At 43.2% G+C, this 20,101-nt stretch overlaps 1 long non-coding RNA gene across 1 annotated transcript in view; it reads left to right on the top strand.

The window, feature by feature from the left end:
• Positions 1-124: 124 nt before the first annotated feature.
• Positions 125-20,101, top strand: part of LOC126512485 (uncharacterized) — a 25,826-nt gene continuing 5,849 nt past the window's right edge. Inside the window, exons 1-2 of the long non-coding RNA XR_007595057.1 lie at positions 125-454; positions 604-733. This is a non-coding gene — a long non-coding RNA (uncharacterized lncRNA). The remainder of the gene's footprint in view (positions 455-603; positions 734-20,101) is intronic.

The following is a 20,101-nucleotide window of genomic DNA, read 5'->3' on the forward strand; positions in this document are numbered from 1 at the left end:
TGCTTGTAATTCTTGCTTTGAACTTTCGGAAATGGCCCTCTGATTTTTCCCTTGTGACACAATATTGTTAGGTTCCTGTGGTTTGTTTGGTCTGTGACTATCGCCCGAGGAGAGGCAAATTACCTAGACCGGAACAACTGAAGGAAGGCATATCTCTAGTTAGTGTGATTGACTCAGAACTGGGCACATGATCCAACCTGGGCTGCTGAGAAGCCTGGAGTTCTTATCAAACCAAAGAGCCCTGTTTACTGTAGATTCTCTGAGGGGGAGAATTTCTGTTGAGAGCTACTCAGGAATATCTCTGATACCTGAGATGTTGGAAATCTTTCCATAAAAGGAGAGAAAAATCCCAACGGCGAGGACAGTGGAATTCAGAGATGAGGAAAGCAAATGCTATGGGACATCCTCTCAGCGGCTGGGCCAGTGGAGATACAGCACGGAGCACTCGGCACAGGTAAGCCATTTCCTCTGAGCACGGCCAAAGCTCTGTACAAAGCACAGGAACACAGACTTTCTTCCTACCTCAAAACGCCCACTCCCAGACATTCTGAAAACAATCGCAGCAGCGCCTGTGCCTTCAGCGTGGTTTCGGTCTGTACACAGGTGCCATACATCAAAACTTCAGTAAGTTAAAACTGGAGGAGTCCCAGAAGGCCTGCTACTTCCAAGGTAAAGTGACTGTCCCTGGACCATCTGCTGTGGTATAATTGGACTGGCATGATGTTGGAGTTTGGTGAGTGTATTTTAGTAAAATGGATTTCAGAACTGAAGATTCTTCATAGGAATGAATTCTAGGATCAATTATTAGATAGTGGGCAGCTTCTCAAAAAAAAAAAAAAAAACAAAGAGAATTGGGGACCTCAGAATACATCACATACAGCAAGGATAAATAATATTCCATGAAGTTTTTGTTTCTGATGGCTAGAAAAGCAAAGTTGCACATGTTCAAAGATTCTTAGGCAGTGAGTGAGTCTGATAGATTCTATGCATTTTTGCCATGGCTCAAGGTCAAAGTTTGAAAACCTCTTTAGAGGATATTAGAATTTCTTTTGTGGGTGTGTTTTTATCAAGAAGGAAGCACAGTATATTTTCCATATCAGTAAAGGGTTGCTTAGCATCGAAGTCAAGCCAGCCCCTGTAGACAGCATGGATTCTAAATGAAGGCTCTGAGCCTGAGTTATAGACACATTTTCCCTGTTTGCTCCTGCATTACTAAGCCACCAGTAACAAGGGTGTGCTTTACAGTACTCTGGGATTCTTGGGGGGTTGAAAGTGCTGCATAAAATCAAGTCTAGTCTGTTTATGGATGTAATTCCCTGTGCCCAGAGATCAGGATGTGTGCTGTGGTCTGAATTACACTGCATCTGATTCTCATTAACTGCTCGTGATTCCCCCCTGGATCCGGTTTCTCTGCCCTCTCTGAATTACTGTGCACATGGCTGGCTTCTGCAGAGTGCTCAACCCTGGCCGTCGGCAGTCAAGTCTGTTGCTCTGTTATAACCCAAGCTGCAATTGGAGCAGACCCTAAGAGGAGTGTTTTAGAAACACACACACACACACACACACACACACACACACTCAAAAAAAACCTGTCAAATGATCAAAGAAACTCACTGAGCTATATGTTTCTGCATTGGTGAGCTGATTACCAAACACTACAGACAGGGGTATGTGGTTTGATGTCTTAGGCCCAGAGAAAAGAAACTAGACAATAAATGTTTATTATCAGCACATGCATTGTGTTCCCGACTGAACTGTGTCCCTTTAACATAGGCATGTTGGAGATTTGGCTTCCAGCATGATTTGGAGAGAGGGCGTTTAAACAGTAAAGGGCAGATGAGGAAATAAAGGTGAGGCTCTAATTCAATAGGACTGGTGGTTCTATAGAAGAGGGGAAACAAGGAAGAAACCCCTCTCCTTTGTCTCTTATGTTCCACACACACCAAGGAAAGACCAGGTGAGCACATAGGGAAAAGGTGGCCATTTGCCAACCAGGAGGGAGCCCTCCCCAGGAACAGACCATGTTGGTACCCTGATTTCTGGATTCCAGCCTCCAAATCATCAGGAACACAAATGCCCATTGTTGAAGTCATCTACTCCATAGTATTTTGTTATGGCAACCCAAGCTGACTCAGACAGAGGACGAGCATAGCTCTTCTTGATTCCCTCACCATACAACAACAGTGTTACACACCTCTAGTCCAGGAAATGTCCATGTGTGGTACCCAATGTGGGCGGTATGCTCTGAGTCCTTGGGGATTATTTGTTCATGCAAGCTTCGTAACAGCTCACAAGCAGGTTGACTAATAGTCTCCTAGCTTTTGTTTGTTGTCAATTTGACACAAACTGGAGTCTGGAAGTAGAAACGACAACTGAGAAAACGCCATCATCTGATTGGTCTGTGGGTAAGTCCATGGGGGTATTTCCTTGACTGAGGTGGGAGGGCCTAGTCCACTGGGGGTGATGTCACCCAGGCAGGTGGTCCTGTGTAGTATAAGAAAGCAGGCTGAAAGACTGGAGAAATGACTCGGTGGTTAAGAGCACTGGCTGCTCTTTCAGAGGACATAGGTTTGATTCCTAGCACCTACATGGTAGCTCACAACCACCAGTAATTCCAGTCCCAGGAGATTCAGCACCGTAGTCTGGCTTCTGCGTGTACCAGACACACAGGTAGTATGCAGGCATACTCGCAGACTCATATGCAAGCAAAACACACACCAAAAGCAAGAAAAACAAGCAAGAAGAAAAGAAAAGAAAGCAAGCTGAACAAGCCATGGGGGAGCAAGCTGGGAAGTATCATTCCTCCATGGTGTCTGCTTCAGTTCCTGCCCCTGGGTTCCTGCCTAGGCTTCTCTCAACAGACTGTGCTTTAGGATCTGTAAGATGAATAAAACACTTGCTCCACAGATTGTTCTTGTTCATGGTCTGCATCGCAGCAGTAGAAATGAAAGGGAGACAGCAGTGACAGACTCCCAGGGTTCAGTATTTACAACCACACATGTAGCTTTCTTCCTCTCCCGTGGACCTGAGTTGGGTCTGGAGTTGGAGAAGAAAGTCACCTGGAAGTGATGCATGCCTTCCTGCTTCTCATTGGCTAAAGCAAACCCCGGGGTCACTTCAGGAAACTGAGGCAGTGCTATCCTCCCATGTTTGGAAGGAAATGAAGCAGGCATCTTCCTTGAGCAGAGAAGTGTTGCTGTCATCCTCTGAAGAACAGGCTTTTACTGATGAAACACACAGAGTTTATGGACCCGTGCCCTCGTGCATGCAGCTAATAAACGGAGTAAAGTTAGCAAGCAGAGCAAATCAAAACATCAAACACCTAGTTAGATTTGAATGGCAGATAAACAACAAACAAATTTTTAGTAGAAAGACGTCCCAAATCTGCGTAAGGAATATATTTACTCTAAAACAATAGTTTATCTGAAACACAAACATAACATCGTCCTTTGTGTTTTAGGCAGGTAGCCTTAATCCAGGCAGTCCCCAGATAGGACTTTGGCTCCAGAGAAGAGTAATATTCTATTCTGTACCAGTCTTTTGCTTCTGCAACCTTGTTTTGTGCTTCTGCCAAACTTATTTATTCCTTAACCAGATGACTAATGCTGAAAGAAAATTTAGGACCTCTCCATCAGAAGGGAAAGTGCTTTGGAAATGTTTTCCCACTGATCATTTCTTGATGAGGAAATAGAATCTCTCCTGCCCCCCCCAAATGGATCCTCCTACATTCAGACATGTTTAGTAAGCTACTGCCTAATGTTTCTCAGTTAATGGAAAGGAAGATGTGGGGTAGATAATCGTAATGACCATTAACCCCTCAAACTTGCCCCAGGGAGATGGAAACTGGTTGCCTTTTTCATTTTGAAGCACTTAGGTCAATAATGCAATTACTTTGTTTCCTCTGACCAAAGTGACTGAGAATTCAGGCTTGAGGGGTTGAAGCCATACCAGCGGTAGACAGTAGTGATGTCATCATGTATGAGGGTGAGCATGGGTATGAGATGGCAAGTTTGCAGCCAGCTGAACAATCCACATTTCTGCTTCTGTTTTGCTGTGTATGTGTGTGTGTGTGTGTTGTGCACGTCTGTGAGATAGGAGGCCAGAAGATAACCAGAGAAAGATGTTGGATGTGCTGCTCTCCCATGTTCTATATTATTCCCTTGAGACTGGGTCTTTCACTGAATCTGGAGCTAGGCTGATAGCCAGCAAGCCCCAGAGATGTTCTGGTCCCCACCCACAACAAAACTGGAGTTATAGGGATACCTAGCCATGCATGCTGGGATCCAAATTCAGGTCCCCATGCTGATGTTATCAAGCACTCTTAAGCTTTGGGATAAGTCTTCTATACACTGTGAAGATATGTTGCTCTCACTGGTTAATAATAAAAGCAGCTTTGGCCTACAGCAAAGCAGAATATAGCTAGGTGGGAAAGCCAAGTTGAATACAAGGAGGGGGGGGGCAGAGTCAAGAGAGATGCAAGCCAGCCACCCAAGAAACAAGATGCCAGGAAACTGAAAAGCCATGGCCACGTGGTGATACATAGATGAACAGAAATGGTTATTTAAATGTAAGTGCTAGTTAGCAATAAGCCTGAACTATAGGTCAAGTGGTTTGTAATTAATATTAAGCCTCTGAGTGATTATTTAGTAGTGGCTACAGTGCAAGGTAGGACAGAGAAACCTCCGTTTACGTTCTTACCCACTGAGCTATTCTTCTAGCCCCAGGATTCCACGTTTTGTAGATGGCTTGCGCAAGTAATTAAGTGTTGACAATGGATATAGCTGACATCTCATTGATACTTAATTAGTAACTATTCACCACCTGGCACCAAGTCTGGCAGGGAGTGCGAAGATAGTTAATGCCATGTGAGCTTGCTGATAACCTATAATGCCTATTTTGCAAATGAGGAACTAACTGGAAGATGGGCTGAGTGAGACTGATTAAAACAGGCCAGCTTCTAAAAGGCACTGAGAGTAGGCAGTGACTTTGATTTATCTGAGGATGAGTTCGTAGGAGTCCTCATTACTTCTCTTAATTTGACTTGGACTTCCAAGGTCTGGTCTCAAGTGGCTGAAACCAGTGACTCATGGCCCCCACTAGGAATAATGACTAACAGACCATTAGGAGGGAATCGACTGGCTTGCTTGTTCCCTTGCATGAAAGGTAATCAGTACATGAGATTAGTTTCTTCTTGCCACTATGTGGCCCGAGTTTCACTCCTTAATCCTCTGAAAAATAAGACAAAACTCTTCCCTAGGCTAGGTTTTAATCCATGGTGTTTCTTGTAATTTGCTGATCCCAGCGAGTGAAACAGCTTTCACGAATGTCTTGTCACCACCTGAGTGTTCCCTTTCTAGAGTACCTGTTTGATACAAAAGTGCCATTATGCTGTTTCCCTTGTTTGTTTGTTTTTGTTTCCAGTAATGAATATTGAACCATGGACCTCTACCACTGAGTTAAAATCTCACTACCTACTAAGTTAAAAGATAACTCCCTGCTGGTTAGACCTTTTCAGACTATTGCTGACATGAATGTGGATTCTCACCATATGTCTTAGGGCAAGGACCAAGAGAAAGCAAATGAAGGCTAGAGGGATTGATGCCAATCAACTCTGATGGATTCCTTTGGCTATATAGAGATGGATATCACAAGCTGGGTGGTCGTAAACTCCTTTAATCCCAGTTTTTTGGAGGCAGAGGCAAGTGGATCTCTGAATTTGAGGCCGGCCTGGTTTACAGAGTGAGTTCTGGGACAGCCAGAGCTGTTATATAGAGAAACCCTGTCTGGGATGGGGGAGGTAAATATCTCCCCTTGTGGACTTTCTCAGTGAAACACAAAGTCCTCTGTTGAGGATACTAACTTTTGTTTATTACTCTTGTCCAGATGCTGCCCTAACATCTTTGTAAGGATTACAGTTTACAACTCTACACAGTCCTGTGGACTGTTCGGGCACTGTTCATGGGTTCCCAAGATGAACCAAGCAAATAAGTTTTGGGTTGGTATAACCACTGTCTTAGCTGTTATTCTATTGCTGTGAAGAGCTACCATGACCAAGGCAGTTTACAGAAGCATTTAACTGGAGGTTGCTTACAGCTTCAGAGGGTTAGACCATGATGATCATAGGAGGGAGTGTGGCAACAGGCAGGCAGGCAGGCATGCATTGGAGCAGTGGCTAACAGCTTACATCCTCATCCACAGGCAGTGTGGAGAGAGAGAGAGAGAGAGAGAGAGAGAGAGAGAGAGAGAGAGAGAGAGAGAGAGAGAGAGAGGAGAGAGAGACTGGGCCTAGTGTGGGCTTTTGAAACCTCAAAGCCCACCACTAGTAACATACCCCCTCCAACAAGGCCACATCTCCTGATCCTTTTCAAACAGTTCCACTAATTGGAGACCAAGCATTCAAGCAGATGAGCCTATGGGAACCATTCTCATCCAAACCACTATAGTCAGACAATAGAACACTACATGCAATAGGGCAGATGATTCACCTATGACAGCATACAGAAGGATAAGGCCATTCACAGTGTTCAGTCAGGGAAGTGAGACACGGGAAACATGCCGTAGTATTCCATCTTAATAAAAAGATTTAAAAAATTTATGTGCATGAGTCCTTTGCCTGCATATATATGTGTGTATCATGTACATGCCTAGTGACCACAGAGACCAGAAGAAGGCATAGGATTCCCTGGAACTAGATCCAGGCAGTAGTTGCACATTGGGTACTGGGAATTGAACCCGGGTCCTTCAGAAGTACACAGCAAATGCTCTTAACCACTGAGCCATCTCTGTAGTCCCCATTTGTATACATTTTAAAGGCAGGTATACATACTGTGGTGCATCAAGTAGCGGTGTTGTCACAGGCGGAGTTCTAAGGTCATTTCATCTCTGCTGCCCAATGCTTGTCTCTTGTATTAGACCTGTCCCTTGAGTCCAGTTGCATTCTCCCGTGTGATAGACTGCCGTTTCTTACAGTCTTAGTCTGGAACATGCCTTATCTTTCAGGTTCTGAACACCTTTGCTACTACTCGAAAGGTTGTGAGCCTTTGCCTCCACGATGGACTGAAATAAATCCTTTCTTTAGTGGCGCCTGCCAGGTGTTCCGGGGACAGTGACAAGAAAATAACTAACTTATTTTTATGTTATTATTATGTTATTATTATGACTTTAATGTCACTCCTGCCATGAAAATGCCTAATCACCAAGCTAGCGATCTGAGGTGGGCTCATGTAATCGGGCGAGTTCTTGAATGAGCAGAAATAGAAGAATCCGGGAAGAAAAGATCATCCTGGCCTAGAAGGAGCAACAGCTGTGAACTGCCTACGGGGACTGCCAGCAGCCTATAGGGGCCGGGAAAGGTTCCTAGCTAACAAGTGGCAGGAAAGGCGGCCTTAGTGAGGCAGTCACAGGAACTGAACCCTGCCCACAGCCCGAGTGAGCTCAGATCCCAGATGAGAAGTCAAACTCTGGCTGACACCTTTTTCCCCACATAGGGAGACCGGGAACAGAAGGTGTAAGACATGCGCGCGAGATGGCAGAGCTGCACGGGTTTTAACCGGCTCAGTTTGTGTGATGGGATTTCTAAGGACAGAGAGCTAGTGCAGATGGCAGGGATGGGAGGGGCTGCCAAGTGCTGGAAGCCGGCTTGATCTGGTGATGGTGAGGTAAGAGCCCTGGACTTGGGCTGTCACCAGCTTCACGTGGAGAATGGATGTGCTTTTCTCTCCATATTTTGCATTTGATGTAAACAAGGTTTATAAAAAGCTGGGAAGGTGGCTCAGTATAAAAACTCCTTGCCGTGCAAACACAAGGACTTGATTTTTGGGCCCCCAAACCCGTATTAAAAATAACCAACAACCAGATGTGGTGGCATGCATCTGTAATCCCAAAACTGGGACTGTGGAGACAGATGGATCCTTGGGGTTCACGAGCCAGCCAGTCCAGTCTACTGGATGAGTTCCAGGCCAGTGAGACTTGAGGGGACTTGAGAGACAGCATCCAAAGTTGTCCTTGGACCTTCATATACATGTTCATATGTGTGCATGAACCTGAGTGAGCACACAAACATATATGTTCACACCCACACAAATTTAAAACCAAATGTTGGGACAAACTTATTTATGTTGATCTTAAGAATACAGAAACGAAGAGACACCCAAACCTAGGCTCATCTGAATCCATTGTGTGTTGTGGGAGCTCCTTCAGCCAATAGCCACTGAGATAGCAGCCCAATGGGGCGTGGTCTCTTTCTCTTTTAAAAAAGCAGCAACTGCCTTCCCGCTCACTCTCTGGCTTCCAGCTCCGCTTCCGCTTCCGGCGACTAGGCTCCCTTCCTGATTGCACAGAGGGCTGTTGTCTGGGACGGTAATCTGCAAGATTTTCCTCCTTAAATAAATAACCATTCTATTAATCATAATTCCAAACTGGTGTGGGATTGTTTGTGACTTACGCCTTCATCTGTGCTAGGCTGTGCTGAGGCTGGCCCTTCCTGTCCATGATCAGGCAGTGGAAACCTCCCCTTGGTGGGACTGCTTTTGGTGGAACACTTAAAAAGAGAGGAGAGAAACAAATGAGAGGTACAATTTTTGGACTGAATTAGACCTTGGAGATAATGCCATTTTGATTACTCAGGAAACCCTAATATCAATTCCAGTCATTCCCCAGTGAGGGCATAGGTGACTTTATGGTCACTCTGACACTCCTCCTCCCAGGGACCAGCAACAATTGTGTCTAGGAAAGAGTTATGACCTTTTGTCCCTGCTGCCAACAGCTGAGGTTGGAAAGAGAGATAGGAGAGAGGCAGGAGCTTGCTTAGGGCGTTTGTATGGGAAGGCATCATTAGGTGAGAGGTTTCTTTAAAGATGAAGCAAACCAACTTCATCTTCTAAAACTCACCAGTCGTTCAAGCAAAATCAAACAGCTTCAGAAACTAAACCCCTCTAAATGTTTAAAAAAAGATTCTCCTTTCTAAATAGGGTCATTACTAACCCTTGAGTACAGCGCATCATTGCTTCTTTAAGAACAATCTGGTATGGGGGGAGGGGCAGGGTACAGTGTGATGGTACACACCTCAAGCCCAGCACTTTGGAGGCAGAGGCAGGTTGGTTCTGGTTGTTTGAGGATAACCTGGTTACATGGTGAGACTCTGTTTGGAAGGAAAGAAGAGAGAGAGGGAGGAAGGGAGAGAGGAAGAAAGAGGGGAGAGAGAACAGGATGAGGAGAGAAAGAGGGAAGGAGATAAAAGACTGAAATCGTAACCAAGAACTGGACATTTACTAATTGTTCAGAATGATAGCACAGCACATGCATATTTCAAAAACTGCACTGTCAAATACATACAGCCATTTAGCTCTGAAAATCTAATTCATCTCTATTATGCTCATGGATATATACAGATAATTTCAGATTTAGAAACAAGAATGCAATATCTCATGAAATTATATTGTTTATATGTTAAAATGATTATTTGGGCATATAAATCATATGACATATTTGAATTATTGGGTTATATAGGGTCTCTGTGGCTCATGAGAGATTTCTGTTGGGTAGGTTAATGGCTGGAACCCTGAAGATATTTCACAAAAGATATCTACAAGAGAAAAACTATGGTCTTAATTATATAGTATATCATTGTTTGTGTATATGTGTGTGTATGTGTGCATGCATGTGTGTATGTTTCTAGGGACTGAGCCAAGGTCCTCGGACATAGTAGGCATATGTTTTTTAATGATTTTTTTCTTTTCAGATTATAAATACATAGAGTATCCCTTCTCTGGAATATTTGGGACCAGAAGTGCTTCCGATTTTGAATTGGGGGAGGGATTGAATTTTTACATATATGTGATAAGCTATTTTAGTAATGGGATCGAATCTAAAATGAAATTCATTTATATTTCATGAGAAGATTTTGCATATAGCCTGAAGGTAATTTCATACATTTATTGTGCCTTCAACTTGTCTGTGATCTGTCACATGAGACTGGGTGTCCTGGTTGGTTTTTGTCAACTTGACACAGCTAGAATTATCTGAAAAGATGAAACTCAATTGAAAAAGTGCATCCATCGGACGGCCTGTAGGCACGTCTGTTAGACATTTTCTTGATTAGTGGTGGATGCAGGAAGGTCCAGCCCATGGGCAGGAGTTGGGGTCCGGTGTGGAGTTTCTACCGCTGGGCAGGTGATTCTCGGTTGTATAAGAAAGGTGGCTGAGCAAGCCATAAGGAGCAAGCCAGTGATGGGGGAGTGATTTCTTAATAATAAAGAAACTGCCTCGGCCCTCATAGGACAGAAAATTAGGTAGGCGGAGTAGACAGAAGAGAATTCTGGAAAAAAGAAGCTGAGGGTGAGTCGCCATGATGCTCCCGCTCCAGACAGATGCAGGTTAAGATCCTCCCTGGTAAGCCAGCTCGTGGGCTACACAGAATATTAGAAATGGGTTAGAACAATATGTAAGAGCTAGCCAATAAGAAACTGGACCTAGCCGGGCCAGGCAGTGTTTGAAAGAATACAGTTTCCATGTAATTATTTCTGGGTATAAGCTAGCCATGCGGGCGGCCGGGTGCCGGGGACGCAGCCCTGCCGCTCCTATTTCAACAGATGGCGCCCAACGTGGGGCTAAATCCACTTAAAAACCTGAGAAGCCTTAAAAATAAGGGAAACAGAGTTTAACACAGATTTTTGCTGTTTTGTTGGTGACATGCTGTAGAGAGATTCCTGATTCAGCAACAGCAGCAGAGAAAAAAAGCTGCGTCATTTTAAAGCGCGGCTTCCTGGTGCTATGCTGCCAGCGTGAACTCTGGCTTTAAAGCATTTCAAGGCTTTTATGGGACTGGATGTTTCTGTTCCCACTTGGGATCGGAGGAGATTGCTCTGAGACCTGCCGATGGCTCAGCGTTCCCTGCCTACACCTGGGCAGATGGCGGAATCAGGCTTAGGCAGGCGGAAGAGCATGGCGGATTCCTGCTGCCATACAGAGACGCGTTTTCAGACTGCGCAGTGCTCTGCGTGTCAGATTTGGCTGTAACTTGGATAAAAAGAGTTTCTGTGCTGCACACTCAGTCTCAAAATTAAATTGCTGATTGCGGCTCCAATGTAAACTGCTGTTTGCCTGTAACTGTGCTCAGCTCAAAAGCACCAAATGACTCTGAGGCAGGAGCGGCTGCTCCTTGCTGAACTGTGCTGATCTCAGGCAGGAACTACCGTAATTACCTTAAAACCGTGCAGTTAAGGTTTAGACTGGGCAGGACACAGGCAGTACCGTATTACCTATACATGGTGCAACTTAAGTTTTTAAGAAATGCTTAACATTTTAAGAAATGCTCCTGGAAAAAAAAAAAAAAATTACAGATTCACAGTAAAACAGATTCAGACACCGTTGGATGAATGTACGTAGGCTTGGGGAAAAAAAGAGAATATAAAGAATAAAGTTAATGTCTTAAAAAGAAAAAGGGTAAAGTCTTTAAAGAGACAGAGTACAGAAGTACAGATAGTTATAGATTAAGAGAAATAAAGAAAAATAAGCCACGTAAAAATGAAAAATTCACAGAGAGTCTGGATTATGTACATTGTGTTTTCTTTAAAATTTTTGACTGTGAAGGAGCTAAGTACAAAGAGACATTTTATTATATGGGCTGCTAAGCTGAACCTGCACATATGTTCTAAAGGTATCTTGACTTCAAAATTTGGATCTAAGGATATGATGCTTTGGAGAGGGTCTTCTTTTGTTTCCACAGAGGATGTGACCCTATGGATTGCATCTATCCCGGTATGGTATGATAGACCACGCCCTCCTGAAAGGTTGCTGTGAACACCCTCAAAAAATTACTTCACTCAACTGCCAACCGAGATGAACCTGACACACAGGTTACACCCTAAATGATCTGATTAACAGTGCCCCCATTCAGCAGGAAGCAGTTTGGAGAGAAAAAACTACGCCCATGTTCCCAAATATTGTTTATAAATGTTCTTTTACATTTAAAGGGGGATATGATATAGATATGAATAATTTGCATTGGTATGGATTTTAAGGTCAATTTTGTTATATGTATATGTATTTTTGAACTTGATTAAGGTATTGTGATTATGTAGTTCATTTAAAATGTAATGTATAATTAGGAAATATAGGTTGTTAATGGATAATCATTGCTAATAGTTAAGCTTGTAGTCATGTTAGTTAGATTTTCTAGATATATAGAGATATATTTCAATTAGATAGGCATTCTTCATATCTTTCAAAGACTGCAGAATATGGCATTTAAAATATTTTAATAACTTAGGACTTTTCATGACAAGGAGACACGTCTGCTCCTGGCAGCACCAGCTACTTCAAGAGGAAGATGGGCATCGAAGAGGATCCTTATGGAGTTTGATAGTCATTTGGGCAAGAAACTGCTCTTGCCTGGACTGTTGCATAAACTGGACACAGAGAACCCGCAGAGAGAGGACTGCTGAACTTGCCTAAAGGTGAGATGGTCTTTCGGGGTTCCTGATTCATGAAAGAGTCTGCGAGACATTCTGCAGGACACAGCAGAAAATGACTGAACTGTCTTTGAAATTTCCTGCTTCATGGAAATGTCTCTGGATACCATGGGCCTGTAGGCCGAAGATGGATGCCCCAACGGTACAGAGGAACTTTGGGTGACTGTCCAGGCAGCGAGATGTCTCTGTCATTTCTAGAGTTTTCTTATTTCTTGTTTACTTAGGTAGTATTATATCCTTCTGGAGTCTTTGATGGAGTTGAAGAATGAATAGATAGTTATAGTTTTCCTTAGTTATGATAAGAGATAAAATAGATATAAATATTGTAACTGTAATTCTTACTTGATAACTGTTTTGTTATATGTAATTTTACTATGTTAAAGTTAAAGCCTTTCTTTTTTTGTTTAAACAGAAAAAGGGGAAATGATGGAGGTGGGTCTTGTATCTTATCTGTTGATTTCATTTCTTAATAATAAAGAAACTGCCTCGGCCCTCATAGGACAGAAAATTAGGTAGGCGGAGTAGACAGAAGAGAATTCTGGAAAAAAGAAGCTGAGGGTGAGTCGCCATGATGCTCCCGCTCCAGACAGATGCAGGTTAAGATCCTCCCTGGTAAGCCAGCTCGTGGGCTACACAGAATGTTAGAAATGGGTTAGAACAATATGTAAGAGCTAGCCAATAAGAAACTGGACCTAGCCGGGCCAGGCAGTGTTTGAAAGAATACAGTTTCCGTGTAATTATTTCTGGGTATAAACTAGCCATGCGGGCGGCCGGGTGCCGGGGACGCAGCCCCGCCGCTCCCTATTTCAACAAGCCAGCAAGTTCCTCTACGGCTTATGCTTTAATTCCAGCCTTGAATTCTTTCCATAGCTTCCCCTGATGGTGGACTATGGGCCGAAGAAACCCTTTCTTCTCCAAGTTGTTTTTGGTCATGGTATTTATCATAGAAATAGAAAACTAAGAGATCAGGTTAGAATTTTCAACTTGGGTACCATGTAGGTCTAAAGGACTTGGATGTTAGAGCAGTTGGGGTTTACAATTTTCATAGCAGGAATGTTCAACCTGTATATTCAACACAGCAACAACAACAACAACAACGCAGAGATGTAGACAGGAATAATTGGGCAGCAAAATCTCCCATAATGGAATTAATGTTTGTATTAACATATGGCATATATAGTTACAAAATTATAATATGTATATATTGTTATTATTTGATTTACAAACTTCTTTCACTACACTAATTGTGCTTTTTTTCATAATGGCATATATGTGACTATTTTTTCATAGAATGTACTTTATCCAACATCTTGTTCACTTCAATTGTGTTTGGTTTTCATTTTCTTTTTTTCTATATGAAAATTGTTACTGCTTTTGATAATTCAATACATACTTCTTATGGCACTTGTTCAATCATTCCTTTAGGATTTATTTCTAGAAGAAACATTCCTGGGCAAAAGAGCAGAAATGAAAAGCTTTAGATCCATACAGTACCTTTTTTTTTTTTTTTTTTTTTTGCTAGGTTTTTATTTTACCCTTGGCAGTAACCTGCTAGGCAGAAAGATGGTTTCATTTCCCCACAAGCTTATGGGCCAGGATCTGGGGATTAGCTCTTTCATACACCTTTTCAGTTTCTAAATTTCTTATAGCTGGAAAGGAACTTGGCTTTTCTTATGCAGAATCTAGTTGCAATAACCAGGGACTTCTCTAATTCCTGAACCATCATCTGAGGTACTGTTCAGCTTCCCAGTGGCTGGTGTTGGTCTCAGTCAACTTTGACCAGAGTGGTGAAGACCCATGGGGATCTAGAGAGTGATCTAAGGGTAAGGGTACCTTCCACAGGGGCTCTCGCTGAAGAAGATAAAACACAGACACCAGCTTGTTATTTAGATAAGAATGGCCACCAGAGGCTCATATCTGTGAATGTTTAGTCACCAGGGAGCAGGACTGTTTGAAAGGATTAGAAGGATTAGGATGTGTGGTAACTAGAATGAAAATGATCCCCATAGACTCACAGAAAGTGGCAATATTGGGAGGCGTGGCCTTGTTGAAGTAGGTGTGGCCTTGTTGGAGGGAGTGTGTCACTGGGTGTGGGCTTTGAGGTGGATCTCTGAATTTAAGGCTAGCCTGGTCTACAGAACAAGTTCCTGGACAGCCAAGCTTAGGCAGTGAAGGAAGGAAACCATGGAAAACAGTTTGTGAGGATATGTTTGAACAAGAGGGCCATGTTCCAACCCCAGCAAGCAGCAGAATTTGATAGCTTTGACCTTGTCGTTCTGGCTTTAAAGTCAAGAAAAAGGTTATGGGGGCTGGAGAGATGGCTCAGTGGTTAAGAGCATTGCCGCTCTTCCAAAGGTCCTGAGTTCAATTCCCGGCAACCACATGGTAGCTTACAACCATCTGTAATGAGTTCTGGTGCCCTCTTCCGGCCTGCAGGCCTACACACAGACAGAATATTATATCCATAATGAATAAGTAAATAAATATTTAAAAAAAAAGAAAGGGGTTATGGAATCTTTCTCCATGGCTAAGACACCGCTGAGGTGGGGAATATGTCAGGGATGTCCCTGCGTGGAGGCCTGGAGAGATCATTGTGTGAAGCTATGAAGGTAAAGTCTGGACACACCAGTTGGAGACCCCAAAATCTTGGCGATTCCAGACCTGTGGGATCTGAGGGATACAGAGAAGAGCTGGTAACAGGGAGTGGAACCAGCCCAAGAGAGAGAAGTGTGTTACAGTGAGAAAAGCTGAATGGAGTTGGAGTTCTGAGGAACACTTTGACACCAGATATGGGGATAAAGATATAGAATTTGGAGTTTCCCCTGCTGGTTTTGCATCTTGCTTTGGTCCAGTATTTCCTCACTATGATCCCTTTCCTCCCTTTTGGAATGGTAGTATGTAGTCAACCTGTGCCATTGTATGCTAGAAGTATGTGGTATATTTGTTTGTTTTGATTTTTACAGGGGGGTTGTTATGAGTCTCCAGGAGAATTTTGACTTTGAAACAGTGTTCAGACTGAATGACTCTGCAGACTTCTGAAGTTGGATGGAATATATTTTTGCGTTATGATATAGCTACAAGCCTATGGGAGTCGGAGTAGAATGTGGTGGTTTGAGTAAGAATGGTCCCCATAGGCTCATATATTTGAATGCTTAATTTTCAGGGAGCAGAACTGCTTGAAAAAGGTTGAGGGATTAGGTGGTGTGGCCTTATTAGAAGAGGCATTTTTGGGCTTTGAAGTTTCAACAGCCCATGCCAGGGCCAGCCTGTCTATCTCTGTTGCCTATAGACCAGATGTAAAACTCTCAGCTACTACTCCGTTGCTATGCATGACACCATGCTCCCTACCGTGATGATAACTGACTAACCTCTGAAGCTGTAAGTGAGCCCCCAATTAAAAATGTTCTTTTATAGGAGCTGCCTTGGTCATCCTGTCTCTTCACAGCAATAGAACAGGGACTAAGACAGTCCCTATAAAAAGGTCTGCATAAAACACAATGATGAGACCACAGGGTTATTTTCAACTACATTTGAGTCTCTGAGGGCTAAGAAATTTTCAGGACAAGTGACATCTCACCACAGCACAGGTATACAATTTCAGCCTCCTTGCCCAGTGCTTGAGTCTTGGTATCCACTTAGGAAGCTCTATTGAATTGACTTTGAAAAGGTCATAAATGCCAGCCAGCCCAGTCACTGTAGGGGTAGGATCGGAAGCACCATGCAAGATATCCTATCACGTGCCACATTCTGGAAATATATTTCAGTCCTACGATGAATAACTCCAGGAGTCAAAGCCATGAAATTAATGTTCTATATGATACATTTTTCTTCCATGGAGGAAAAAAATGAAAATGCCACCTAGGAGAATTCCAGGAGTCCTTAGTCATAAATTCACAGCAAATTTCGAACAGTGCCTTGGTGCCCAATTTCTATAATTAAGTGAACAAGAAGAAACATCCAACAAATAGAACATCATTATGCTAGCAGCGTCGACAGTAGTTTTTAGGAATGTAAACGATTATATATTCCAGAAACATTTTTTGAAAAGTGCACACATATCTCTAAGGATTTTAAACCCCTAGATTAACATCAATTGTCAGGGGATGAAGCTCAATCGGCAGCGCATGCGTAGAATACAGGAAGGCTTAGGTTTGATGCCCAGCGGCTGTGTGTGGTGGCATAAGCCTATAATCCCGGCACTCAGGAACCAGAGGCAGTAAGACCAGAAGCTCAGACCATCTTTGGCTACTGTGGTGGTTTGGATGAGAATGGCCCCCTAGGCTCATGTATTTGCATACTTAGTCTCCAGTTGTACTGTTTTGGAAGGATGAGGAGGTTTGGCCTTGTTGGAGGAGTTGTGTCACTGGGCTGGGCCCATGTTTTTCTGTATGCCTGCCACCAGAGGATCAGGATGTAAAGCTCTTGGTTCCTGCCCCAGCACCATGCCTGTCTGCTTCTTGCCATGAAGATCATGGACTACTCCGCTAAAACTGTAAGTGAGCTCCCAACCTAACATTTTCTTTTATAAGAGTTGCCTTGATCATGGTGTCTCTCTACAACAAATAGAACAATAGCTAAGACTTAGGACACTATCAAAAGCCCCTACTATCGGAGGGGAAAGGAAAAATTCGCGCTCATGGGATTTCTCCAACAAAGGAAGGAGACAGTGTCTGAGACTTTGTGTCACTGACCCACTAAGCCCTTTTGTATGTTTAAAGCATCCTCTCTGTTTGTAAGTGCTTATCCTTTCCCACGTGAGATCTCAGGCCGTCCTGAGGTGGAGGCAGAGAAGGAGAGAAGCAGTCCCTACCCCGTTCCCACCATGAAGAAGATCTGAGTTGCTGGCGAGAAAAGCTAGAGCTGTGTTACCATCTTAATGTCTGAAGATTAATAAATTAATAAATAATAAGTACATCTTTCTAAAGAAGCGTGGAATCTGCTCTAGACATTAATCTGGAGGATGAAATAAAGATACAACGACGAAGGTGTAAGGATAACAGTAGAGAAAATAAATTTGTATCCATCTATACTTTGTCAAATCCAGCTCCATTAGCTAGTGTCTCACTGTCAACTGCGTTGCTATGTGAGATGGTGAATCTTTACTGTCAACTTGTCTTGATCTCCAAACACCTTGAAGCACATTTCTGGGCTTGTCTTTGGGAATGTTTCTAGAAAAATTTAACCAAGGAAGGAAAATCAACCCTGAAGGTGGCAAACATCATCCTATGAACTGAGGTTCTAGAATGATTTAAAAAAAAAGAGGAGAAATAAAAACATTAGCAGTGTACCTGCCTTCATTTCTCTCTGCCCCCTGACTTAGACAAAATGCGACAGCCAGCTGCCTTATAACCCTACCACCATGCCTTTTCCACCATGATGGACTGTAGCACCTTAAACCGTGAGCCCAAACAAACCCTTCCTTCCTTAAGTTGCTTTTGCCAGTTATTTTGTGATCGCAATGAGAAAAGCAGCTAGCACACCATGTAAACGATCTCTCACTTCCACACAATCTGGAGTGACCGAGGTGATGATAGCCATGTGTGGTTGATCAGAAATAAAGATACCCACCAAAGCCATACAGTTCTCTTACAATAAAGAAACCACCTGGCCGTAGATCTTGATCATGGGTTTCTATTAGAAATGCTGCATCTCAGACCGTCTCTGAGACACGTGTAATGAGATTCTGTGTTTAAACCAGACATCTGTGATTCATGTTTATATTATAGTTTTGTGGTTGGTGCTGGGCTAGAAGCCAGCACTTCGCACAAGCTAAGAACACACCTTACCACGAAGTTACAACCACAGACACATCGCTGTTTTCTTTGGTTGGTACTGGTGTGATACCCAGGGTCTTGTTCACATAGTTTAAGAGACACTGATTTAGAAAATTCAGTATAGACTGAGTGGTGACAGGGCATGCCTTGAAACCCAGCGTACAGGAGGGCAGAGGCATGCAGATCTCTGAGTTCAAGGCCAGTCTGGTCTACAGAGTGAGTTCTAGGACAGACTGGGTTACATAGAGAAACACTGTCTTGAAAAACAAAATCAAACAAAATAACAGGAAGGAAGGAAGGAAGGAAGGAAGGAAGGAAGGAAGGAAGGAAGGAAGGAAGGAGGGAGGGAGGGAGGGAAGGAAGGAAGGAAGAAAGGAAGGAAGGAAGGAAAAAAAGAAAGCTCGGGATATTTTCAATTATATGCTAATGATGTGGGAGTGATTTCTTATTAATAAAGAAACTGCCTAGGCCCCTTTATAGGCCAACTCTTAGGTGGGTGGAGTAAACAGAACAGAATTCTGGGAGAAAGAAGCTTAGTCGAGGAGTCTCCATGGTTCTCCCGCTCCAGACAGACGCAGGTTAAGATCCTCCCTGGTAAGCCACCTCGTGGGCTACACAGAATAATAGAAATGGGTTAGAACAGTATGTAAGAGCTAACCAATAAGAAACTGAAACTAGCCGGGCCAGACAGTGTTTGAAAGAATACAGTTTCCGTGTAATTATTTCGGGCATAAGCTAGCCATGCGGGCGGCCGGGTGCTGGGGACGCAGCCCTGCTGCCGCTCCTAATGCAACATGCTATACTGGAAATTTTTTTTTCTCTCTCTCTCTCTTTTTTCTCTCTGTCTTTCATTTGAGGCAGGGTTACTCTATGTGGCTTAGAAACATCTGAAACTCAAAATCCCCCTGCCTCTCCCTCTTGAGTGACAGGATTACAGGGGTGCAGCACTATATTCTCTGATAAATTCCTTATTTTCAATCCACCATTGTAGCATGCTGAATTAGAAAGAACTTAACATTGGGAGACTCGGGCCATAGCTATGTCATCCTGGCCAAATTGTCTCTAGAAGTCCAAGCTTTCTTGTGGTCTGTTTAATCACTTGGATTGAAAGGTCCTATCTGGCTCTGACACTCAGTAATTGGGAGAAATTTTGTTTGAGGCAAAGGAAAAGCTAAAGCATTGTTGAATCTTATTAAAGACTGTGATAAATTGCTTAATGAGCTTCTGCTGTGCTTAAATGGTGGCGGGTCTTGTCCACGCATCAGACTCATTGCCTGGTCCTTTGTGGTAGCCCAGATAAAAAGTAATTTCCTGTTTAATAATAATTATGGCTTCTGCACTGAGGAGGAAGCACGTTGATAAGAAAAGATTATTGCTAAAACAAAATAATATTTAGTGTGACAGGTGGCTAGGCATTTCTAAATCAATTGTGTTGGAATGATGGGTAAGTTCTTTTTTTTAAGACTTTTATTTATTTTTTCATTTATTTGCTTACTTATTTAGAGGCAAAGTCTCATGTAACTCACGCTGGTCTCAAACTCCATAAGTATCTATTTTTTTTTTTTTTTTTGGTTTTTCGAGACAGGGTTTCTCTGTAGCTTTGGTGCCTGTCCTGGAACTAGCTCTGTAGACCAGGCTGGCCTCGAACTCCCAGAGATCCGCCTGCCTCTGCCTCCCGAGTACTGCACCACCACCGCCCGGCCTAAGTATCTAAGAATGTCCTTGAACTCATGATCTTCCGGCCTCTACCTCCCTAGTGCTGGAATTATAGGTGTGTACCACCATAACCAGTTTTTAGAATATTACATTTATTGTGTGTGTGTGTGTATGTGTGGTGTGTGTGTGTGTGTGTGTGTG

Source organism: Alexandromys fortis, unplaced genomic scaffold, assembly GCF_014885135.2.
Source record: "Alexandromys fortis isolate MF-2015 unplaced genomic scaffold, M_Fortis_MF-2015_v1.1 scaffold_111, whole genome shotgun sequence".
Taxonomy (NCBI): Eukaryota; Metazoa; Chordata; class Mammalia; order Rodentia; family Cricetidae; genus Alexandromys; species Alexandromys fortis.